Source organism: Vicugna pacos, unplaced genomic scaffold, assembly GCF_048564905.1.
Source record: "Vicugna pacos unplaced genomic scaffold, VicPac4 scaffold_21, whole genome shotgun sequence".
Lineage (NCBI taxonomy): Eukaryota > Metazoa > Chordata > Mammalia > Artiodactyla > Camelidae > Vicugna > Vicugna pacos.
In genome coordinates this window covers 16,651,114-16,676,933 of record NW_027328742.1, presented here as the reverse complement: position 1 = coordinate 16,676,933, position 25,820 = coordinate 16,651,114, and the positions used below count along the sequence as shown (strand labels likewise).

Sequence of the window (25,820 nt, the reverse complement as noted above, 5' to 3'; positions counted from 1 at the left end):
TTGAGGCTAAGATTGGAGTGAGCTTAAAAACGTTTTTAACTGAATGTGTTAACATCTCGGAAGCTTTGGGTATTTTGGAAGATACGAGATAGTCAAAGTACGTGTTCTCAATTTCTTATCACAAATTGCGATGAACGGTCAATGCTAGCCTTTTAAGATGAAAAAAATTATAAAATCCTTCCAGCAATCAATGGTTAATAGTAATATTTACTGAATGCCTACAATTCACAAACTCCTAGCTGGGCTTTGAAGAGCGCATAAGGAAGACAAGCAGGTCATCCTGGCCTGGAACAAGGCACCACCTGGTGGGGGTAAGAGGCAGACTCAGAGAGACGTCAACAGCCTCTGCAGCAAATTATGTCAAGTGAGGCATAGCACGGCCTTACATCTGCCACCTCTGATGCCAAAGAGTCACGAGATCATCCCAGGTTCAAAGGGAGAGGAAATGGGTTCCACTTCTTGTTGGAGCAGACAAGAGACGAGGAAGGGATAGCAGCCTTTTTTTTTTTAGAAAGAGAGGCGATGGAATATAGATCCTTCTCTGTATGTTGACCTCTGAATATGAAAACCAATTTTTATTTTTAAGAGGTTTTCTATGTGCCTAGCAGTATCCTAACCACAGGGGAAAAATCTATTGCTTGGCACTAGAGTTCAAAGCTTTCAGCCACTTGTTTTTGTGGCCCTGGGATATGTTCCTCAGGGTCTTAGCTACACAGAGGATGACAGGTAGATTTCAGTCTTCTTTTTACCTTTCTTTTTAAACTGAAGTATAATCAGTTACAACGTTGCATCAGTTTCTGGCGCACAGCATCATGTCTCAGTCATACATGCACAGGCACGGATTCGTTTTCATTTTCGGTTGCTACAAGATATTGAGTAGAGTTCCTTGTGCTGCACAGTAGGACCTTGTTGTTTACCTATTTTATGTATATTAGTGAGTATCTGCAAATGATGAGGACCTTTCTTTGACATCCAGTTGCTTTCCTGCTGTGCTCCAGTTACCCTCATTTCAGGAACATTTAAATGCAAACGCATAAGTCTACCAGTTGTCAGGAAGCCATGGTGGCAACCTCAGGTCATCAGTTATGTGGACAGAATGGTGTCCTGTGGACTGTGCCCTGCACCTCAGCAAGCCTCTTACACGGCCATGATTAACCGATGTGCTGCTGGGGTTTTAGGGGAACCAATACGACTACTCTTTTCCCCACCTGAATGCTAAGTTCAATGCTTGACAAAAAGGACGACCCACAAAGATGTGAAAATACCGGTTTTATCAGACAGCTGCTGAACTGGAAGATGTGGCTGAGCTCGGCAGTCATGGGCTTCCCAGCGCAGACCTCACCTGCCCAGGCTCAGGCCTCCCTCAGGGGCAGGGCCTGCCCTCTGCAAACGGTTCTGCATGGGGGCCAGGCCAGACAGCAGCGCGCTGAGAAAGCCTGGCTTCTGGGAGGAGAGAAACAGGGCTGAATCATACCGCTTCACAGCCGCCTCCCAAATTCACGGTCAGTTCACTGTCTCTTCTCCAGGGAGAAGTGAGTGAGAGGGTGGAGCAACAAGCCAAGGGTATTAAAACAAAAACAAATAACAAAAGAACCCCCTTCCTATAGAAATCTGATAAATGGAGATGAACTGTCCCCATGAACAGTTCTTTTTAAATACATACACTTAAATAGAGGGAATGAGGGTACAGCTCAGTGGTACAGTACGTGCTTAGCGTGTGTGAGGTCCTGGGTTCAGTCCCCAGTACCTCTATTTAAAAAAAAAGGGGGGGGGAGAATCTTAAAAAAATTTTTAATTGCATTAAAAAATAAAATAACTTAAAAAAATGCACATACGTAAATATTAATATAATCTATTAGTATTAGAAATACAATCTGAATGCACCTCGGCCACCCAGAATTGAATAGTTTCTGCCAAGGACCCCTGCTCTTCGTGTCTCGCTTTCTCTCACCACACTTCTTAGTCCAGAAAAATCTCCAGAAGCTTTAAAATTAAGACAGTGAGCCACACACTCACGTACGATGTGAAAATTAAAAGAAAAAAAAGTAAACGAAGAGAATCTTGGCAGTGGTCAGCTCTATTAATACAAAAGCCCAGGGGAGCCGCCAGCCAACAACGGCCCCTGCGCGGGGCTGGAACCTGCCGCAGCGAGAGGAGGCGAGAGCTGCGCGTAAGAAAGTAGGTCTGGTCGGGACAATAGGAAGCCGCTTTTCGTTCACACCCTGTGAAGGCACAGATGGCTTTGAACACTGACAAAACATCCCCAAGTGTCCACCCCTTAGGACGACTGCGGGCAGGGCTCTTCAGCTCGCATTATTCATCTGTTAGCAGCCAACTCACCAGCCCCTGCAAAGCACGACCGCTCAGCCCTCCGACGCCACCAAGCGGGCCTGCAGGGCTGAGAGCCCTCCGCCCGCCCCGGACGCAGCCCCGGGTCCACCCCAGCTCCGGGCGGGCGGGGTGCGGGCCGGCGGGCGGGCCTGCTTCCTTCTCCGCCTCCGCGCTCCCGCCCGGCGCGGGGTTGACCTGTCCCCGCGTGTCACAGCCTGACACGCACGCGTCTCCGCTCACGGCCCGCAGCTGGGAGGCTCAGCCGAGCAGCCGGGTGTCAGGAAACCGGCAGCTGCTCGTATATCACGCTGGTCATTAGCGGGGACCACTGTGGACCTCCGCCCGGCGCACCTCGCCGTGGCGGGAGAAGGGCTATAAAACCCTGGGCCCTGTCGGCCGTTGTCACTTAGGTGAGAATTTATCAGGTCTCCCAGTGCCCTCTGACTAGACGATTATGAATAATGAATGCAGCTTTATGTGACGCCGCAGCATTAATAAGATGGGGGTGACTGGAGACGTCCCGGCACCTCCGGCACCGGCTCCCGGGCCAGCAGCCCGCGCTGGGGGGCCGGCCGGCCCGGCTGCGTCTGGGCCTGGCGGGAGGTCCCCCTCTAATGACAGAGCCAAGCTCCTGGCTGACTCAGCCTGTGGGCGGGCCGTAAAGAACCAGAGGGAAGCCGTGTGTCTACACTGGCAACAGCAGAAGAAACGAATTTCAGATTCCCTTATTTAAAAAAAAATTCCAAATGGTCAATGTTAATCATCTGTTTTATGATCACCCTCAAAGCCAGAGTCTTGTGTTGAAACGTAAGCCTTGGAAGAAATTTCTCATGTATCCAGGCAAGCGGCTTCCACGACTCCAGTGCTCGGGCTTTGCAGAGGTGAGTTTTGCCACTTAACTAAGCGTGGGTGTCGTGTGCGAGTCTGGGAGGAAAGGAAGGAAAGGCTCAGAAACCAGAAGGGAGAGACTCAGGGGCAGGCGGAGACCAGCGTGTCTCAGATCCGTCTGGACAAAAGTCATTTTCTCAAACCGAGCGGGGGCTACGCCACCCCGGCCCTTCCAGCAGAGCAGCCCTGGACCTGACGCCCTCCCAGACCATCACCTTGGCAACCTCGCGCAGACGTCCATCCACTCCCTTCCAGGCTTCCTAAGCGCTGTTGGGGAAAACGAGGCCGTCTGAGCGTCCGTCTCAGGAAAACACTGATTGAATGAAGTGAAGAACCATCTACGCTCCTTGGATTTTCCATCTGAATCCCTTCCCATGTTTCTAGGGCCAAGGACCAGACAGTGTGTTGGTTTGTCTTCAAGAGACTCACTTGCCAGTTTCCACTCGATCCAATTTCACTGTTTCACTCTTTAAATATTTTCTGAGCCCTTAAACTTTTCAAGACTGTGGAAATTTTTTTAAAAAGAAGCCTTGCGTCTCCCTGAACGAGCTGACATTCAGGAATAACATACGGGAAGAGTGCCCCTTCCTAACGCCCAGCAGCGACCCGGATGGGCGCTCCAGTGACGGCGTGCTGCGGTAAACCTCCTCTGCCGGGTGGCCCAGCGTGGGTCGGCCTCAGGCTCTGCAGGCACAGGGAGACCTGGGGTCCCCTTCACCGCTCCCACTCCCATCTGCGAAATGACAGAGGTAGAGACAATTTCTTAACTCCCACCCAGGGCAGACTCCTAAGACTCACAGCTGCCCAGAGGGGCTCAGGACACATGCGCTCCCAGTGCTGCTGGACCCGGGAGAAGGGAGAAATCAGAGCCAGAAATGCATTTAAGAGTGCATCCTGAGGGAAGGTCCTCTGCTCTCGGTGCCAGGAGAGGAATCTGCTCCTGGTCCTTCAGGTAAATACAAGTTATTGAGTGCAGTCACTGAACATCACGTGACAGCTGTGCTTGGCTCTCAGCGTCTTTCCCCCGTTCTCTTCCCATCTGGACGGAGAGCTTCCTTCCTGGTTTCATTCCTAGACATTTCTACAGTCTATGGTTATAGGATTTTTAGAGCTGGAAGGGAATTTTTGAGTTGGTCGAGTTTAATTTCCTCCAATTTCCTTCCTCTGAAAGCCTGCCTGACACTCCAGTCACCCTCAAGCCGTTTCTCTCTCCGCTGACTATTTTGTTTCACTTATTAGGTACTTAAATCGTAGCTTGGACACTGCAATATTCGTGCATAAGATTTTCCTCTTCCTAAGATCCCTCAAGACAGACGTGTCTTCAGTTTCTTAGAATTCTCTGTAGACTCTAGCAGCGTTTCCCTCTTAACATTTACTGAATAATCATTTATTAAGCGTCTACTGGACATCAGACCGTGTGTGGGTCCTAGGGTCACAAAGGTGATTAGTACATAGTCCTCGTCCGCACAAGCTTCACAGTCTGATAGGTACTTATGCTGGAGCAACGCATTTGTTAGGGTTTCGATGACATCCACCCTCAGGGGAAAGATGAAGCGACACAGGCTGGATGCAAGAAGCATTCGTTAAGGACCTAACAGGTTAGACTGTCATGCCCCACCCAGTTACTATGCTGATGTCAGTCCATAAGGCAGGTCCCAGCCTCAAGGTGGCCCTGCCCCTGCTCCATCTGCATCATCTAAAGGACGTGGCTGTCAAGTCTGTGGTGAAGAGGAATTGTCAGCTCCTTGAATTATTAAGTTAGGATCCAAAAGGAATTCCTTAGGTTGAAATAATAACCTGCATCTAGGAAAGTGAGATTCCCAGGATGAAAGAGGATCCTGGGTGTGAACACCGCAAACCCAGTGCATGAGGGTAGCATCAGGGAATGTGCTGTGCGTCTCCAGGGACAGTGTGTTCAGCCTGAAACAACTCATATATATGTATGTGTATATATATAAAAATTACATATATACACACACACATACATAATTTTTTTTAATCTCAGCGGAGTATCTGGAACAGGCAACACCTGCAATAGGAAATACCTGCAGTGTTGAACTGAGGTGTGGACGTCACCCTGATGAGAAAGAACACAGTCAGACAAGATTACACACAGAGCAGGGGACCTGAGCGTCCCAGTGATGCAGACTCACCTCCTAAGAGGAAGGACGGAAGGAACTGAGGGTGTTTTCCCCGAAGAGGAAAAGAAATAGGAACACCGCGTCGTCTTCAGTTGTCTGGAAGGCTGTGAAGGAGAGATTCAGGATGCTCTCCGTGAATCTAAAGAGATGCTGGGGAATTCATGAAGATAAATTTCAGTATGAGAATGACTTTTCAACCAGCCACCTAAATAGACCCACTTGGGAGGCAGATGGAAGAAACAGTTGAAGGAAACCCCAATTTTCCAGTGCCTCCTCCCTGCCAACCTTTCCACTACGCAGTAGGGAAATGGCTCTGACTCTGTTTCAGGAACACTGTGGAGATTTTATGAGTATGATTTGGGGCCTCAAGTATACATTAAGAAGCATTTGTGTTGTTCAGAATACGTGATGCCACGTACATAAAAATTTCACCACTGTGCACCTCCTTTGGAAGATGATGTTAGAAGGGCCATGGGCTAAATCTGTTCTGAAGGTGATGCTTGTGTTAAGAGCTGATCTAGTGCCCAAAGGAAAGTTTTCATAGTTCTCAGAAAGTCGGAGACGTGGGGAGGGAGGGGGGGTCCCACATAGCCAAGAGGAACAGAGGCTCCACACAAGGACACTCTGTGACCCCCACCCGAAGGGAACCGTCCTTCACCAACACACTGAACTGACAGGACACCAGGTAGCTGCGGGGTTTCCTCTTTCTCTTTTCCCAGTTTTACTGAGAAATAATTGCCATTCATCACTGTTACATTTGAATATGTGCAGCATGAAGGTTTCATTGGCATTTATGGTGGAATAATGACCATAGAAGGTTTAGTTAACAGGCATTATCTCATGTAGACTCAAAAAAAGAAAAAGAAGAAGAAAAAAGTGTTTCCTGGCAATGAGAAATCTTAGGCTCTGCTCCCTTAACTGCCACATCCTGTGTCACAGGGCAGCGTTAACCGTGGTCACGCTGCGGTCCATCACGTCCCCGTACTGCTTCCCTCACCTCTGGACATTGGTGCCTTTTGACCATCTTCCTCCAATTTCCTTCCCCCACCCCCACCTCTGGTGACCACAGATCTGCTTCCTTTTTCTACCAGGTTGGTGGGTTTTGTTTTTCCTAAGATTCTACCTACAAGTGAGATCACACAGTATTTGTCTTTCTCTGTCTTATTTCACTCAGCAGAATGGATTTTCCACAAAGACCCAGTGATGTTGCAAATGGTAGGATTTCCTTGGTTTTTATGGCTGGATAATATTCCTGTGTGTGTGTGTGTAACATATATGTGTAACTTCTTCATTATCCATTCACCCATCAGTGCACACAGGTTGCCTCCATGCCTTGGTATTGTGAATAGCGCTGCTGTGAGCAAGGGATGCAGGTACATTTTTTTGAGTTGTTTCTTTGTTTGTTTGTTTCTTTTGGATAAATACCCCAAATGGGGTTGCTGGATCACATGGTAGTTTTAACTTTCTAAGGAGCCTCTATATTGAGTTCTGCGGCGGCTGCCCCAGGGAGCTGGTCCTTTCCTGTCCCCTCATGTCCACCCACCCGAGGACAGGGGGACACAAAGGAGGAGCAGAAACAGTGAGGTGTGCCCAGAGACTGCCACGCCTGTCTCCGCCTTCCCGAGAGAGCCCTAGGAGACAAAGGGAAAGGTTTGGAACCAGCTAGCAGACTGAAATTCTATTCAAACTGCAGCTCAGAGAGTTCTCAGTCACTAGCAGCGATCACCACATCAGGAGGCTTCTGGGGACTTGGCAGAGAGCAGGGCCACCAGCATCAGACAGGTGCTAACGAGAGCAATCTTCCAGCCTCTTTCCTGTCCTGGGATCCTGGGTTTGAAGTGCTCTCTGTCGCCCAGGCTGGTGCCCTTCGTGCTGAGGTCTCGGTGAACGTCTGCCTGCCTTGCTGGGAACTTGTAAATGCTCAGCAGCGAAAGGTCCTCTTATTCACTCGAGCATCAACATCAGACCAAATTACACCCATGTGAGCAGAGTCTCCTGATAATTTTGACAAGCTTGTGCAGAGGAGAAGCTGTGTGTGTGTGCGTGCTTTCACACGTTCACATGGCCAAGCCCATGCTCTGGGACACACACGCTCTGCTAAAACATGCTGTCTGCGGAAGAGGGGGGCCACTGCGCCAGCACAAGTGTGTTACGCAGAACATTGGCATCGGCAGAGCTCCCTACCACCCCAAAGCCGTAATCTGCTTGGCAGGCATGAGGGATGCCACACAACCCCAAGGTTAATTGGGAACAAGGTGGTAAGCACTGGCCTCTCCTGGGCACACTTCGTACTTAGAAGCTGTCTGAGAACAAAGTCCACTTCATCATTAACAGATAGAACTGCGATCTGACCTCTGAAAGGTATAGAGAAATGATGACAAGTTGAACAAAATTTTTAGAAAATTGCACAGCCTTTTTATTTTAAAACATTGAAGGATGTAGGGAGTTGGATGGTCAGTCACCCACGACTCCCAAACCGGAGGGAGAGGCGTGAGGTCATGGAGCCACGCAAAGGCCTTTCCGACCGCCCTGACATTGCCCACATCCTGACCCTTGTGGGGTCTCCCTGCCCCTGAAGCTCGTTACAGTCTTAATATGCAGGCTTACCAGCTCTGCTGGGTCCAGGATGGATACACCACATTACACAGATAACCCCCAAGCCAGAGTCAAGAAACAAAGATGCGGGTTGTACACTGAGGATCGCTTCAACTCGTTTCTTAAGTTTGACTTCAGTAAAACAATGCACAGTGGAAAAATAAGAGGAAGGAGGTGGGTGATGGGGGGCAAGTGAAGGAGGAATATAGAAAAGCATTACCACGAGGGACATTTTGCAGCAGCAAATGCGAATGAGGATGATGACTAAGATAAACTGGTGAATAAACAGAGTGAAGATTTAGTCCAGAGCAAACGGGAAATGTTTGAACAGAATGAAATGAGCCCCCAGAAGGGAACTGGGGACGCTGAAAACAACCGAGCCACGAAAAGAGAAAGGACAGGTGATGCAGGGAAGGAAGGAGATTGACGAGGGATCGACAGGAAGGAACAAAATCATTGTAAACCGTAAGAAGACGTGGAAAAGCTTTTCTAATCAGTGGTTGCTGCCTTTGCCCCTAAGAGCTCAAACAAAGGAAGACGAGATGCCCCAAAATGATGATTTATGCATTCCCCTTGCTTTGGTGGGGCTCTCCTGGCGAAGTTCCAGCAGCTTTGCCATTTTAAAGAACAGGGATTTGAGAGTGAGGCTGCTCTGAGGATTTGGCCCTGTAATCTCCTTTAATGTTTCTGTTGCAGCAAAGGTCACTCAATTCAGCTATTTATAAAATTGCCATTAGTCTTGGCGATCGGAAGCCACGGCAGACAGGGGGTGGGGCGGCTGTGACGGAGACCACGCCTGAGACGTAAAGGGCCCCTCCGGGTTCCGTCACCTCTGAAGGTGTGATCACCGCTCGGCTGCACCAGGCCTCCCTCTTCCTTCCGACTCTGGGTGTCCATCCAAACACAAACCAAAATTTCAGTCACAGGCCTTAATGGTTGATTTAAACAAAGCCGTACTCTGCTGGACGTGGTATCAAAGGATGGGGGCAGAAATGTCAGGGCCTGTGCTGGGCCCCCGGTACATTATCTATCATTTCACAATAGCTTAGGCTGCCTCTCTGCCCTGCAACTCATTGCCCCGTGACAGTTCCCGCTGACGGGGCCTCTGCGAGGTCCCAGGTCCTTTCCTGATGGTGATACTGTCTCTCCTGGTGATCCCAGCCCTGCAAGTTGATCTCAGTATCCCCACCTGACGTCTGAGACAGCCGGGCCTCTGAGGGTTTGAACTATCCGAGGACGTACACCTCATAAGTGTCGCGGGTGAGCCCGGAACCCAGGGTGACCCAGGGCCAACTGCCTGCTTGCTTTCAGCCTCACGACATTAGCCAGATCTTGCAAGTTATGTTTCCCATATTTGCAACCTGCTCTAGACTAAACTAGAGGAGACGACTTCAGCAGATTCAGGGTGTTTTACCACATGCTGCGCTATGCCAGGCTCAGGGTAGAGACAGGAGGGAGAGCATGGCCGTTTCTCCCTTGAAGACGCTCGCTGTTAAAGGAAGGCCGCAGACACTGAGTGTCCCCGTGCACTGGGGCCCCGGGGAAGGCCTCCCGGGCCTCCTGAAACTGGTTCACACTGGCCCCTTCAGAGCCAATAAAAACATGTTTGTTTGTTGAATAAAAATTCTTCTTTTTCAAGGAAACTCGAAAGCTGAGCTAGTCTTCCCAGCACCATCCGCACCCCAAATACCAAGCTGCCTCTGCCAAGCCTCTTCCTGGGGCCCCGGGGCCAAGCTGCACGCGGTTCGCTAGACCGAGCCTCAAGTCCTGGCTGCCCCCTTCCCAGCGAGAAGCTCCGTGGAAGCTGCCTCACCCCTCACCGAGGCGGGGGGGGGGGCAACGGCGGGGGGCCCTACCTGCCCAGGCTGCCTTGACCTCAGCGCAGCGGAGGAGGGGCTTTCCGCGAACTTCACTCCCAGCCCAGCCTCTGTCTGTCCCCCCGGGTCCTGTCCCTAGTCCGGCACGGCCATGCAGGGGGACAAGCAGGCGCTGCCCCACCAGGTGACGCACGGGTGCCGACAGGAGCTTTCCTCCCAAAATGCCTCCCTCGCGGGCTGGTCTTGCTGCCAGAAGGGCCACCGTTTGGAGGGACAGGGGACAAGGGTATCTTGTACTGACCTTTGTCATAAATGGATGCCCACGGAATAAAGCATGGAAGGCCCTTTTTGCCATCCTTTCATTCCACACCCACAGGCATCTCCAGAGGCAATCAGCACTGGAGGACTGAAGTGCCCCCTCCCCAGTCTTTTTCAGTGAATTTAGTTAAGCAGTCAGGCTTTTGTAAAAATGGACTCAGTCTCCTGTTGGTGAGCGTTTCATTGGTCTGTGATGTTTACAATTACAGAAAAAGTTGCAACTCACGTGCCAGCATATAAATCCTTAAGCACCTATGGGAGTATTTCTGAAAGATAATTTCTTAAAAATGGAATTGCCAGGTACAAGGACTATGCATTTCAAACACTCAAAGATTCTTGTGGAAATTCTGTAAATCAGGGGGCTGAATTCCAGTGAGTTCACAGAAACTGACTTACCATGAAGCCTGCCTCTCATGCACTCAGTCCAGAAAGATAGCTGGGTACCCCATCCACCAGGCATCCGAACACCGCCTACTGCGTGTGTCCTGTGAGTAAACGGTGGCTGATCACCGTTGCTCTGACTCATTCTCAACCACTTGAAAGTAGGAGCTGGACATAGTCAGTCACAGGAAGTGTTCATTGGAGGGGTCGTGGGACCAGGGTGCGGAGAGGTGGTGGCGTTAGAGGTCTGGGTGCTGGAAGGCAGAGCAGGCGGCACTGACCGCGGGTGACGAAGGGAAGTGTGACAGAAGAGCGATGCCTACAGTCCCCTCACAGGCTGACTGACAGCTACCTGCCCAGAGCCACCTCCCTTGCATTTTCTCCCTGACAGAGATGTTCTCACAAGACCGTGGAGGCGGAGGGGGACAGTCAGACTGGAGGTGGAAGGCCATCACCACAGGAGAGGAAAGCACTGTTTCAGAGCGGTTGTCTCCGCGCTGATGGAATCTCTTAGTGAAGTGCTTCATCCAGTGAGGGTAACTTCCTTTCCGCTCCCTCCCCCAAGCCTTCTGAGAGAGCCTCTGTGCGAAACACAACCAGTGGACCCTTGAAGGCACTGCCCCTCCCTGTCCTTCTGACAGGCCACTGTCACTGCAGCCACCTCCCCGTCCCCGAGTTTAATGCACAGTGAGGGCCAGCCCCCTTTCCAGGTCTGTCCCTTTTCATACCCTGCTCCCTGGGCCAGGAGTGCTGTTCCACCAACCCATCATCCCCACCCCCGGGCCAACGACTCCCATCCCTCGAGTCTGAACGGAAAGGCCAGTCTCCCGGGATGCTGCCCCGATCCCTCCCCAGCGTGGCCGCTCAGCTCCTCCCACCCAGTAGTCTCAGGGCCTCCAACCCCCCTGCTCCAGTGGAGCGCAAGTCACTGTCTGATGATGCCTTGCCCGTCTACCTCCAGATGAAGGAAACCGGGACAGAGGCCGTGTGCCTGCCTTGAGCAGCAGAGCCCCGACAGCAGGGCGCACCACGGGGACAGAGTAGGTCGTGTAGAGTGAGCAGACAGAAGGACGGCTGGAGAGACGCACGGGCAGAAAGCTGAAAACCGGCCATCAGAAACGATGAGCTGTGTCGAAAACGCTGACTAATCCGTAACCAGAAAAATCAGTTTCTGAATATTAGGAGTTTAGCTAACTGGTCTTGAACTAGTTTGGTGAAAAATTATGTAGAAGAACATTCAGAAATCACCATGAGATAAGGAACTCTCACCGGTCAAAAGAAAACCCTGCTTGCACAGCCACACAAAATATTTTAAAAATTAAATGTATCATAATTCAGACACGAGTTGATCAAAAGTATAAATACATTTAAATATATAATAAAACATTAAATCTATGGTGAGGGCAGTTTTATTCTTCAATGGAATTCACAATTAAAACTAAAGAATTAGTTTCATGACAACAAAGGGTTGAAAATATTTTGGGATCTTTCATGTATTAGAGCAAGAAAGCTATTTCAAACTGATTAAATCATAGTCTTCCATTTATAAAGAATTAATTTTAACATTCCTGGAATGACAGAATCTTTGAAACTTTTGATCAAATAAAGTATTAAATAAAATTTAATAATGATTCGAGTTGAGATTTATCTTCATTTTCAACTCTAAGTTTATTTTACAGAAAATCGTTTTATCTAAGACACTCAAACGTATTAATTGTAAATGAAACATTACCTCTCTGATACAAACGCAATTAGCCCTTCCACTTTTTTAGACGTGTGTATTGTATTATTTACCTGAGAAGCTGGAATGACTTAAAACTCTCCATGTAATTACATAAATTGGGTGGTTTCTTTAAATGAGGCTCACTCAAACAAAAAAAATGGCTGTTTTATCATGCCAATATATTATCAAACTGTAGACATTCCAATAAAATTCTGGCCAAGACTCATGTTAAATATACAGAAGATGCCATTTAGGTTTTAGTCTAATAAGAATTTGGTAAACATTACATCAACGAACTTCACTAGCGAAAGACTCACCTAATATTGCATAAATCATAAAGATTATATACTGGGTGATGAAGTAAAAATAAACCTTTTCTCAAAAGCATGAAAAATCAGATCGACCTAAAACATTTAAATTTATGATAGAGTTGCATCTAGCTTCTGGAATTATATTCTAGTCAACATTAAAGTCGTCAGTCACTCTCTTGATCACAATCCAGTTACGGACTTTCCTCTAAGCCATCAAGGGTTGAAATATCTGTAATATTTTTATAAAAGTAGATTTTATAATATCTCCAGCCAAGAATTTCTGTGTGGATAAATAGTCACTTATCCTACCACAGATGGTCCCTTCAAAACCCTTCACCTTTTAACTTAGAATTATAGATGGATACCAGTTGGGTTGATTTTCCAAGAAATAAATCAAAAAGCACTTCAGAGCCTTTAAATAGATCTTTTCTAAAATCAGTTCAAGAGTTTATTTTTATGAGCCACAAAAAGAATGACTGAATCTCACAAGATTTAAAACCTTTTAGACATGCCCTATGGCGAGAGCGACTTGTTTTCATGAGGAGTGGAAACAAAGCACCAAGCAGACAATAGACATTTTTCCCACCAAATGACAGAGTCTGTGTGCTGCTGTCTTCCCGGGTTAAATATGTTCCATGTTCTTTTCACCCTAAACTCATTTGGCTTGAGTTGTTGATCAAAGAAAGTTATGCATGAGAGACCATCCTGTTCAGGAATGAGGGTCTGTCATGCCCTGAAACGTCTCTGTGATTTATAATATATGAACTCTGTGTGAAAAGAGGTAAATAAATTAACGCAATTTCAAAAAAGCAGGAAAACATGCTGTGTGTACAATTTATTGGTCACACAGCCATGGATGTTATATTCTGATCCAATTTTAATTTTTAAAAATGCTTGGATGACACGGGCAGAAACTGTCCTAAATGTAAGAACACACACACACACACACATGTCAAATATAACAGAATCACACTGGAGAAAATTTTTTTCTGCTTATATGCCTTTTAAACATGAATTTGATGCTTTCAGGTTCTTGTTGGTGTAACTAAGCAGCTTGTCCTTAGTTAATATTTTTCACTTTTGGCTTTGATTCCTGCAAGTAATTTGCAGTTCGTCAGTAACTTTGAGACAAAAAATTTTCTCCGCTAAACTAGGAGAAGTTTAAGCCACATCAGTAACAAAGAGAGAGAGAAAAAAAGAGATGTCAGTTCAGTTCAGGATATTCGTGTGCACTGAAAGTCTGGACCATTCCCCTCCTTTGTGGGAAAGAGGAAGGGGCTTGCTAAACCGAGGGCAACAGAAATTACTGGAATAATTTTACAAGTCCTCCTAAGTCAGGGTTGTATAATGGTTTAAAGGTTGTTTTTTGAAATTTTTAAATGAGAACTCAGATGAACTCAGAGTTGTAAGTAAATGGCAATGCCTATTTCCAGCCAAATACAAATAAATTATTTGGGGACTGCTTGTGATTTGAGATATCTTTGTACATTCTTCCTCTCCATTATGATGGAAAATCATGTCAGTTTGAGACAGTGAAATTAAAAATTATTAGGAAGGCTTGAAATAAACTTGCAAGTATTGCAAGTCTTGTATATTATTATTAAGTTAGGAAATTGTCCTAAAAATTAAAATGTTCGATTATTCTTGTGAATTGGGTCACATTTTCTTCAAAGAGAATCTGAGAGAGTTTATTTAAAAATGCAATCAAGACTTAAAAAAAATAACAGTTGGAAAAAGTTGGATAGAAAGAAAATGAAGGTCAAAAAATAAGGTGAAACCAGTGTCAATAATAATAAATGTGGTGAATCACGTAGAGACATACATATTTTCAGAATTACATTGTGAATTTGACCCTGAGCAACCTGGCAGCCAAGGCAACATTGCATCAGCCAAAATCTAGCCAGCAATCCAGGAGGGTAGATTTTGGAAAGGACTAAGAAAAATTCCTTCCCTGAATCTTCATAAAGGAAACACTAAGGGACAGGGTAACATCCACAAATGTCAAAAAGTCCTATTTTTGCAACATCCTCAATAAAAGCCATATATATAGTGTCCAAGTTCCATTCATTAAAGAACTCTTTGTAAGGGCAAGTTTATGTCATCCATGTTGTCACTTTCTAGTAACTTAACTACTGGGGTCCTGAGGGATCCGCCATTCTTCAGCACACATTCTCCAATGGAAATTAAATACCATGATGTCCTCAGTTCAAGACGTCTACAATTCTTCCCACTTTAAATGGAATTTAGAACCTAGTTTCATGTTATTCTCCGTTTGGAGCTCTGTCGCTAATTTAAGCATAGCTCATCACCAGAACCTATTTGCCCAGTGATCAAAGGATGACTTTGGGGTCATTGCTATAGAATTTTCCATTCCTAACTATTCAAACTGCAAGACCCCCAAAATCGGAGGCTCCCTTTCATGCCTTTGAGATACAACTCTTGGGGATATGCCATTTATTGAGAGCTTGAAGTACAGAGCATCAATAAATAAACTGTACTGAAGGACAGATGATTCTGAAAAGACCTCCCCACTCCTGCTTCTTGACATCTAAGTCAGGGTTTGGGGCATAGCGTCCCCCTTGGAAATCTTCAGAACGCTCCCCTTCTCCAGGCTACCCCACTCTGTCTGGACGTAGTGGTGGAGGGTATATGTGGCCACTTCCCCACCAGGCATTAAATATTAATAATAACCTATTCATTTTGGTGAGTTGGGGAACACAATGAGAATTTAATTACTCTGCTAAGAGCAATTCAAATTAGACTATCAAAAGACATTTTATAAGCTTTTCATTTCTACTCCCAAGCTCTTTAGTCTGGCTAATTTAGTCCAAGACTCCAGCTGGAAGGCAAACTTTTAATTTGGAGGTAAGTTGGGCTTTCCAATTGAAGTCCCCCTCCCTCCCTACTTTTTATTACAGCCAAATGCAACATGCTGTTTTAAGATTCTCTGGATTGTAAACATTTATGTCCAATCCTCCTTTAAAATCATTTTTCTTTTCCAAACCGTGAGAGGCTAGACCTATTAAAAAGTTTAAAATTTCCGAGGTCTTAGTTTAGGAGGAAGAACAAAAATGGGTCCTCCTAGTCAACCTTTTGCAAGCACCAATTCAAGGCTCTGTTTTTACCGAAGAACCTTTTTCTAAATTTATTTCCAGCTACTTTTGTTTTCCTTGAGGGACCTTTGAAACACTATATTGCTACTTTTCATGTTTTTTATTTGCCCTGTGGAACAATAAAAGCTCAAAGGTTCATAAATATGCATTCTATAAATGCATTATGCTGACAAAGTGTTGCTCAGATAGCTGTTTTTGCCCTTGGGGAGTGAATGAGTTTACAGCATGCTGAAACAACACTGCGAGGTGGAAAGAGAGGAAAGAGAAAAGGAGAACAGAGGAAATGGAAAAGAGGAGGAAGAGGAAAACCTGCAGAGAAACACAAAGGAGGAGACGGAAATGAGGGAACGCTGAAAAGCCGCAGCAGCCAACGGGGGCCAGAAGGAATCCACGGCGAATGAAAACTGCACAGGAAAAGTCAAGGCAGAAGTGCCGCCATGTTTTATAAACGTTTTGTGATGTCAAGAAAGAGAAAGAGACATTTTTCTACCGAAGATTCACGGTGGCTTCTTTCCCCTGAACGTGAGTTGCATGGAGCAATACGCGGCATTGGGGCTCTAATCTGCGCCAGGCTTTTATTACAATAAAATTGGAACACAAGCTTTTTGTCCTTATTAATCCTGATTCCCTCTGGAATTAATCCAGTTCTGCTTCATTCAATTCAAATTAAGTAAACCATAGGTCCGATGATCAGCACTACGCAGGACCGGAAGGAGAAGCACGTGTCAGCGACAGAGGTGAGAACACCCAGACACACACACCTCCAGTGAAGGGCGGGATGGGCCCCGCGCAGGTGCCAGGGGGCGAACGCTCTGATCTGGATTGAGCTTGTCGGGGGCAGAAGTGGTTACTGGTCAGCTCTGTGCTAATTTCCATCCTCAGGGGAAATCAACAATGAGATTTAGAAAGTCTTTACATTTTTTAAAATAAAAAATTAATTTTTATACCCAAAACAATAAAAATTGGAAAGAAAAGTAAACAAAATAACATTTGCCACCTAAGGAAAAATATGTAAAAAATGGTAAAATTGCCAAAAATATTGAAGATAACAAGATTCATTGGGTAGTTTCCAGTCTGTCAGTGATTATGGCCAGTCGTTTTATGCCACAGACCTTTCTATTAAATGCTCAGTGAAAACACTGAACATAACAGGCATCTCTGACTTGGATTAAAGACAATGAGTGTTTTATGTAAAAGCTATTCACCATCAGCTAAGCATCACGGTTTACCTTCTTGACCTCTTACTCCTCCACAGAATTCTCAACCACTGTTAGCTGGGAAGAAATTCTCTCCCAATCTACTGCCTTAATTATTTTGCTTTCTTCAAGGTTTCCTCAAAATCCCATCATTAGGAAGCCAAAATATCTTTTCTATACTTTATAAGAGTTATCATTTCCTTTGGATTCCTGCTTTGCTGGCGGAGCAGACACTGAGAGCCTGACACAACAGCACAGAGCTCTTCTCCGAGGACAGCCTTCCTGCAGAGAAAGGACACACTAACCATCACGGGAGGCGGTGAGCACTCTGAGAGCGAGAAATCCAAACTGCAACAGGAAGTGCTTAATTCTACCCAAGAGGAACACAGAGAGGTTGATATTTGAACCAGATCCTAAAGGTTCACCAAACAGAGAAATGGGGTAGAGACACCAAGACGTAGAACACGTCCAGGGAGCTGACAGGAGCATAAGGCAGTCAGATCACAGGTTTAAAAGAATGAGGGGCAGGAGGGACAAAGCTGGACGGCAGAGAGGAGGCCACGGGGGAAAAGCTCCATAAGCCACCGGGGTGTGGCCTGCACCCTAAAGGCCAGTGGCTTTCAAATGTCCGACCACAAGGCACAGAAGGACACGCTTCCTACATAGCCCAGCTCAAATGCGTGCGTAATCACTAAAATACAAGTTTTACATGACATAACTTACCCTTTCAATGTGTGAAGCATGGATATTTCTATCCTATTTGATTCTATCCTATTTCATTTTGTGAAGGTCTGTTATAACCCACCCAATGGACTGTGACCTCGATTTGAAAAAAAAATGGCTATAGGCGATGGGCTTTAGAAAGTAAATAATACACTTAATCTGAATTTTGGAAAGAGAGCTAGTGACAGAGGAGGAGTTTGGGAGGTAGGCAGGCTGGTTAGGACAGCCAGGAGAGCGGTCCAGGCAACAGATTCAGAGTTAAGACAGCGAGAAGCAGAGTGTTCTTAATGTCAGATTAAAGAATTCATTCACATGAAGGGTCAGGTGGTTTTCTACACTGCCACTCCCAGGATTATTTACATTTTCAAAGAAGACCTTTAAGAAAGGAGATTCTTAAGACAAAGGAATAGCTCCTCAAGAGGGGATATAACTTAGAAACACACCTTCCTAGAGCTACTCAGCATAAGCTCCCAAGGGGAGCCTCTGTGCGTGATCTGGGCTTTGATTAAGCACAGAAATTGGGGGCAGAAGGACTGTTAATAGAAATGGGTATAAACAAGAAGGATAAATTCATGGTAATACGTGGCTTTGTCTGCAGTTCCATCTCAAGGAATCTCATCTCTCCCATGTCAGGGCTGGGGTTGCCTCTGATGTACTGCAGTCTGAGATACTGTGGTCTGAGAAATCTGTCATTTATGTATTTTCAAACTATGTGTGAAGTGAGGACTTGACAAACTGTAGGAAGAAGACAACCTCTCTGCATCTGAATTTCTGTGTGTCAATTTATCTTTTACTCTAACATTTTTTTAATTGTATGAATTATGTTAAAATGATACAAAGGAAAAAAAACAGTCATTGTCTCTACCATATCAATTATTTCCTCTTTTCTCCTTAGTTGTAGTCATAATATAAGTACAATTTGAATTCCCTTTTTCATGACCTTCAACACGTCCACATTGCTATATGGCCTTTGTAGAACTGAAGCCACAGACATTTTCCAGTTCCCACTTACAAGTGTTTACAAATCTCCCCCCATTTTTCTCAGACTCAGTTTTAAATTCACACTTCCATGCAAGTCCCAATTATCAAAGGAGGGGATGAATTTGAAATGGGAGAAACACGTTGTGATTCGCCTAAGGTCTCTCAGAAAGTTAGTTCTGGAATTTGAATTCAATGCTGCGTTCACATCAGATCCTTTAAACTAGGGTTCAAGGTTGAGCCTTTTCTGGATGGCAGGTGTGAGGAGCGATTTCGAGGTAATGCTGCAATCCACAGACACGAAATAGAGTGGAAATTATTCTTCATTTCACTGCTTCATCTAGTCTAAACGAGTATTTAGATCGAGCGCAAACCCTCTTGTTAAGCAAACAGCCTCCTTCTCTCCAGGTTGCCAGACCCTCTTCAAAGGCCTTTTGTTTTATGTGGTCTTCAGTATTTCCCCATTTCACTCACAGGCTATTCCCTCAGCCCAAATGACATTCCCGTACGTGTGAGCCTTTTATTATAATGCTTTCCCTTCTTTCTTACTTTGATTTCATCCCCTTTTACCTTCTTCCTGCTTTCTGAAGAGCGCCCTTCTCTTCTGAAGCAGTTTCATCTCATCGCTGAGGCTCCTTTAAGGAAAACGTTAAAAGCCGGCTTTCATGTGCTCCCTGCCCACCGTTCCCCGAGCATCCAACATAATCAGGTACTGCGGTAGCTAAAAACAAAGCAAAATAAGGCCCCCGAGTGTACCTTGTTTATTTTTTATATTTATTTATTTATTTGTTATGCTTTGCATTTAGAAGGTTGATTCCGAGAATTTTTCTTGATTCTAGGGCAGTCGTGGGTATGGATACTGAAATAAAATGCTACTAATTGGAGAAAAGGAAGAAAGGTGAACTGTCACGCAGGATTCTCTCAGCCAGGAATCTCCGTTAACAAGGACCTGCACACTCGGCGCGCTGATAATCTGCTACCGTGATGACAGGTCTGGGCTGCGGCGGGCTCGCTGACCCCCAGTGGAGAAGTCAAAGACCATCGCGCGCAGCAGTGCCACGAAGACGCTCCTGATTCCTGGAAAACTGGTTTTCCCCCGACGCAGTAGGTGAGAACTGTACATCAATTCATCATCCACACAGTCAGAAACTTTTGGGAAAATCCAAAAATACCAACATCAAAACATATCACGTATCCCGTGCCCATGGATTTATTCATGAATTAAGTGGTTACGCTTGCGTCTGTTCTCTGCTGAGATTCGTGCTAAAATCTTTAAAGGTAAAGATCTGCATTCTGAGCTCACCCGCATGCTCGTACCTCCAGAGCCGGCAGTTTGCTCTGTGCCCTCAACTCTGGCAGAGTCTCTGTCATCTCCAGGCTGTAGCCTTCATCACCTCTGCCCAGAGCTCCCTTCTGCCACCTCTCCCGCTCCTGCTGTGGGCTCCTGCTCAACTGGATTCCTTCACTGGTAGAAAAAGTATAAATACATATTTTATATAAAATACATGTATGTAAAATTATCTTTCAATATTTTATGAAAAATATTTATATTTTATTATATCTAATTTTAGATGTATTTTATATTACTAAAAATTTATATATACACACGTATCTATGCCATCCTTAGCTTCTCAGAATGGGGACAGGTTCCACTGGGCTTCCTCTATTATTCCTCTCACCACATATCCATTATATAATATATATGCCACTATATATTCCTCTAAGTATAGTGGCATTTTGAACTTCCATTCACAAAGTGTTCACCCATTCCTGCCCCACCCCCACTTTCTCAAAACTGGCCTTAAATTCACGTATCAGTGTAATGCCCATGCCTGAATCACGACACGTGTAACATAATCACTGGCCAAGAAGCACTATGGCATAAAGATTAAGAGCTGAGTCCTAACGTGAGGCCACCATGGTTCAAATCCCAGCTGTGTGATGTTGGGGGAGTTGCTTAACCTCTCTGTGCCTCAGTTTCTTCATGCGGAATAAGGATATGAACAACTCACCTCACGGGGTTGTTGAAAGGACTAGGTGTGTTAACACACGCTGTTTAGAACAGCTCCTGGTACATCATGAGCGCAGTAAATGGCAGCTTTGATTAGAATTTTTTTTCTGGTAAATGGTGAGCCCTGCGAAAGTTGTGATGCTGTCTGTCTGCCCCACCATCCACCGTGTCTGGCCCAGGTCTTGGCGCATGGTATGCTTAATGAAGGAACACAGCTGAACCCCAAACCCCAGAAGCTTACAGCCAGGAGGACCAGAGGAGCAGCTGCAACCAACACGCCGTGGTGGAGAACGTCACCGCTGAGATGGGTGCCCAGGGCCGGGGTCGGGGGGATGGCTAACTCAGGTGAAGACTGAGGGTGGGCTATCTGCGGGCAGGGGGTTGGGGGGATGTTTAGAATACCTCTTCAGCATCACAGACGTTGGGATTTCAACCTCAATTGCCTCCTGGAATCATCCTCCTCAATCCCAAATCCACACAGGTCCCCAGCATGCAGGTCCCCTCCACCCCAGAAATGTTTTTCTTTCAAAATACGTCCCATGCCACAGTCGTCTGAGATGGAGGCAGAGCCAAGGAAAAACAAGCAAAATCTTTCTCAACATGACAGAACCTTAAATATCATCGAGATCAATACTGAATGTTAGTGCTAGAAACATGGCCACCCTCATGGCACCTCCCTGTGACGGCGCCGTTCCCTGCGTGAGTCCGGAGCACACGCATGTCTGCTCCCGTGCAGACTGTGGGGCATTTTTAATTTTAGTATTTAATCGGCTCACAATGTTGTGTTCATTTCTGGTGTCCAGCAAAACGACTCAGTTATTCATACACATATATGTATTCTTTTTCACATTCTTTTTCATTATAGGCTATTATGAGGCATTAATATTGTTCCCCATGCTCTGCTGTAGCCATCATTAAAAAGTCCACAAACAATCAATGCTGGAGAGGCTGTGGAGAAAAGGGAGCCTCCTACGCTGCTGGTGGGGATGCGGTTTGGTGCAGCCGCTGTGGAGAACAGTCTGGAGTTTCCTTAAAAAAGCTAAAAATAGGCTCTATGACCCAGCAATCCCTCTCCTGGGCATAGATCTGCAGGAAACTCTGATTCAAAAAGATACTGACGTTTAGCGTGCCTCCAGGGAACACCAGACACAGAATACGATGTGCACGGGGCCTCTGGAGTTGGGCAGCGAGGAATGCTTGACTGGACCTTCCCCTTCAGTCTTCAAAGAAGAGAAGTTAAAGGGCTCGAGACTTCTTGGGGATTAGAAGTTAATTTTTTTTCCTAAACGCAGCCATCTTCCATTTTTATTCATCACGTCTACGTTTGCCTACAAATCAGACAAGCTGCATATGCTCCACATACTACGTGGAAACCTCACCATGTGAGCCCCACTGTAAAACTGGTGACAGACCCTGCTAAGCACTTATTTTAAGCATAACACTAAACGCGGTGCCAAAGGCTACAAAGAAGCATTGTCTCTTCCTTCGAAATGCCTGTGGTAGGCTGAACACAAGCCCTGAAGACAGCCAGCTCCTAATTCTGGAGCCTGTGACGCTCACATTATGTGACAAAAGGGACTTGACAGGTGTGGCGAAGTTACAGACCTTCAGGTGGGAATATTCCCCTGCGCTATCCGGACGGACACTGAAGGTAATCACCAATGTCCTTGTAAAATGGGGACCAAGAGATTGACTGCAGATCAAAGACAAAGGGCCCAGAAATTGGAGCATGGTGGCCAGAAGCAAAGAAATGCCAGCAGCCACCAGAAGTTCGAAGAGGCAGGGAAGCAGACCCCCTCCCGGGGAAAGCAGCCCTGCCCACACCTTGGCTGAGCCCCGAAGGTGTCAGCCCACATTTCTGGTCTCCGGAAGTAGGAGAGAACACACTTCTGTTCTTAAGAGACACCAAGGTGCCGTGATTTGTTAAAGCAGCAGTGAGAAGGCTCACAGGATGCCGTCCACGTTGAAGGCATCAGACAACAGTCTAGGAGGGAAGCCAACGCGTCCTCCCCAGGAGAGGAACGAGTGATCCCGCTCCTGATATGAGCAAATGAAGAGGCGTGGGAAGCAGAGGGTCCACGAAGCCGCAGGCAGGAGAGAGCATTTAAACTGGGTCTGTTAAACGGGGCCAAGAGGGTGGTGCTGGGAGTGATCTCAAACCAGGGAACGCGGCTTGCAGCCCGCCCAGTCTGGAGGGAGAGAGGTGTTTGCACAGCACCAGCTCACGTGATACTCAACGCAGCTGCTGCCGGCTGGGGGTTGCAGAAGGCTCGCATCAGAGACAACCGGCCACAGATGGAGAACTCGACCTCTGCAGGTATCATTACCATGGTGACCCTGTCTGCATTACCATTATCACAATAAACAATACCAACCTTCTTTTGGAACAGTGCCTTTAGAGCTGGAGAAATGTGGCTTTTAAACGGCTCCCTTCTACACTAGGCTTGTAATTACCAACAAGTCGCTTCACCTGGTTTCCAGACAACGCAAATTTCCAAGGGCTGCTGTGAGGATTACATGACAGGGTAGAGAGCACGCACCTGGGGCGAGGAGCGCCTGTGGCTGGTTCTTAATATTACCCATCCTTCGACAAGCCCATGAGGTAGCTCTACACCGCCAGCCTCAACAGGTCCCCCTTCCCTGCATCACTGGATTGACCACCGCTGCCCACTCCTCTGGCACAAATAAGGACCAGGGCCCAAGGCACACTGCGCACTGGTGGGTAAGCGTGGTGGACATCAGCCCCACGTGGACACTGAACATTCACAACGTGGCCAGTCGGAACCGGGATGGGCCTCAGGTATACAGTACGTACCAGATTGGAAGACTGCATGTGAGAAGGGAATGCAAATACCTCAGTCATTTTATATTGATCACCTAATTGAATGCAATCAATGGAAGATACGTTCGGTTAAATATAAGACATCATTAAATTCATCGCACCTTTTCCTCTTTCCTTTCTAATGTGGTTTCTAGAAAATTTAAAATTACAGCAGCAACTCATCTTTGCAGTTGGGCGGCAGCATGGATCTAGAGTGGGGCCCTTCTGTTCCTAGCAAGGGTGACGTGCCCCGAGCAGGGATCAGCCAGGTTCCTCCACACATTGGCTCGTCACCCATTGCACTTGTATTGTCAAGCATGACGCAACTTGATTAAATATTAAAATGTAAAACAAAAAGAGGCTTTTATTTCTAGGAGATACTTGAAAATGGCAAGTTGCTCAAATAAATTACTACCAAGTTAAGTGTAGATGTGAAGAATGTGAAAGATGGAGACAAATTGGAAGTGTATCAAGGGGCACTGTATTGAGTTTCTTACATGAGGCACTTTGTTATTTCCCACTTGACAAATAAAAACTGGAAGTCTATCTAGTACGTGATAGGCATGATTTAGGTCAGAAAGTTCATGCTAATCAGCAAAACCTATCCAGAAAATTGACACTGGTCTGGCACCAAAAGCTTGTTGAATGAATGCACTATTAGACATTTGAAATAAAATTAAAATTTTGTGTTGCACAGATCTCATTTTTATATTTTCCCACATAAATTACTTTTCTCATTAATTAACAACCAGTCCTAATTAGACTGGGTTAGAGGACTTCTTGGTCCTCTAATTACTGATAATATCTTATTATTTATTAAGAGAAAGAAAACCAAACAGCTGAAGACACTTGTTCAAGATGGCATCGAGCATAAACACTTTGGGGCCAAACTCAGTCACAAATCTCTGTGAACCCAAAGCCAAAGATTCTTCCATTTTGCTGCACAATCTCCTGGTTTATAAAAAACAACTTTGGTCAAGATCTACATTTGAATGAAAATAACCCTGTCATCGTAATTCCCCTAAAACACGATCGCTATGGGATTAATTCACGAGAGCAAAATCAGCCTCCAACCACATTTTCAAAAGAGAGCCTTCATTTGCCATATACCATTAAATTATCCTTAAAGAAAACCCAGCTTACTCCAGGTGCAATTAAATTTTCCCATTTGGCCGTTTCCTGCTCCTTTAGGAAGCCCAAGCGGTCAATACGGAGCATAACGAAGCCCGGCTATTGACCTCTGCCGGTCGATACGGGCGCTCGATATTCGTCAGACAGAGCTCAGCTGTCAGATCTGCACTTGAGGAAAAGATTACTGCTTCAGTCCTCCTCACTCACTCCAGGAACCACCGGACCCCCGGGGGCCTTCTGCGAGGCCCACCTGTCACACTCGAGGCGCCGCGGCCGTCACAGGCAATACTGACCTGCGACGCCGTCCTGCCGGGCCGAGAAGGTGCCCCCGGCCTGAGAGTCTGTGCTCTGGCCCCGGACTTACCCTCATCCTCGCCAGTCGGCTCCCTTGGGAGAACAAGAGACTGCGACGAACGTCCGGGCCGGGCGGGGTGAGTCTGACCAGCGATGGCGTACAGAATCCCACGTTTATCCCGTCATGAAGTCCGAGTAGGCCTCTCGTTCTAAAAGACAATGAATACTTGGCGTTTTCAGTGGCCAAATGGAAAGACGATGGAAGCTATTCAGACAGACCGACGAAAATGCGCCCTCACCCGGTGGCCGCCTCGAGCAGCAGGAAGGGGGCGCTTTCTCTTCCACAGGCACCGTGTTCCCGCTGCGCCGCTCAAAGCAGGAGACAGGGGGGCGCCCTGCGCCCCGACTCGCCAGCACGGGCGAGCTCACGGCCACCGCGCGCAGGCGGGGCCGAGCAACACAACGCAAAGCAAATGTTTAATGGGGAGATCCTGGCAGAAAACTGTGCACAACAAGGTAGCTTCACCTGTGAACTGTAGCAGAGTGATTAAGATCATGTGCCGGGTTTTGATGGAGAAAACAGCTGAGTTCGGGAAGGCACACGTGATGAGAAGGAAACGCAGGTTCTAAGATTTGTGCACCCAGAGATCGCCTTCTCCTCACCTAGCCCTGCAAGTAACCCTGCCTCCCCCAGTCTGCCTCCATCCCGTTCTCCCAGACACGTCAGACGCTCAGCAGCAGCTCAGCCCTACCAGTCAGGACAGGAAAAGGGCCGGGAACACCTCCCCAGGTAAAGTTCCATCATCTCAGGGTCTTTGTGGGACCCTGGTTAAACAATTCCACTTACGTGGGATAGTTATTTAAAAATCAATAATAAAATCATCTTCTCTGTTAGTTAAGCTGTGAAAACACATTTGACAACTGATTGGTTAATAAGTGAAAACAAACTAAATGTCAGTTCATCAAGTCGCTGAGCCCATGTTCGGTTTGTATTGGGCATCTCATATGTGCTAGTGATGAGACAGATATGGGGACACAGAAATGACTG

At 46.5% G+C, this 25,820-nt stretch overlaps 1 long non-coding RNA gene across 1 annotated transcript; it reads right to left on the bottom strand.

Moving 5' to 3' along the window:
• Window positions 1-19,592: 19,592 nt before the first annotated feature.
• Window positions 19,593-24,910, bottom strand: LOC140694517 (uncharacterized). Its single transcript, XR_012070139.1, has 3 exons — window positions 24,843-24,910; window positions 19,833-19,980; window positions 19,593-19,664 (listed from the first exon to the last, which is right to left on the bottom strand). It is a non-coding gene; the product is annotated as an uncharacterized lncRNA (long non-coding RNA).
• Window positions 24,911-25,820: the final 910 nt, after the last annotated feature.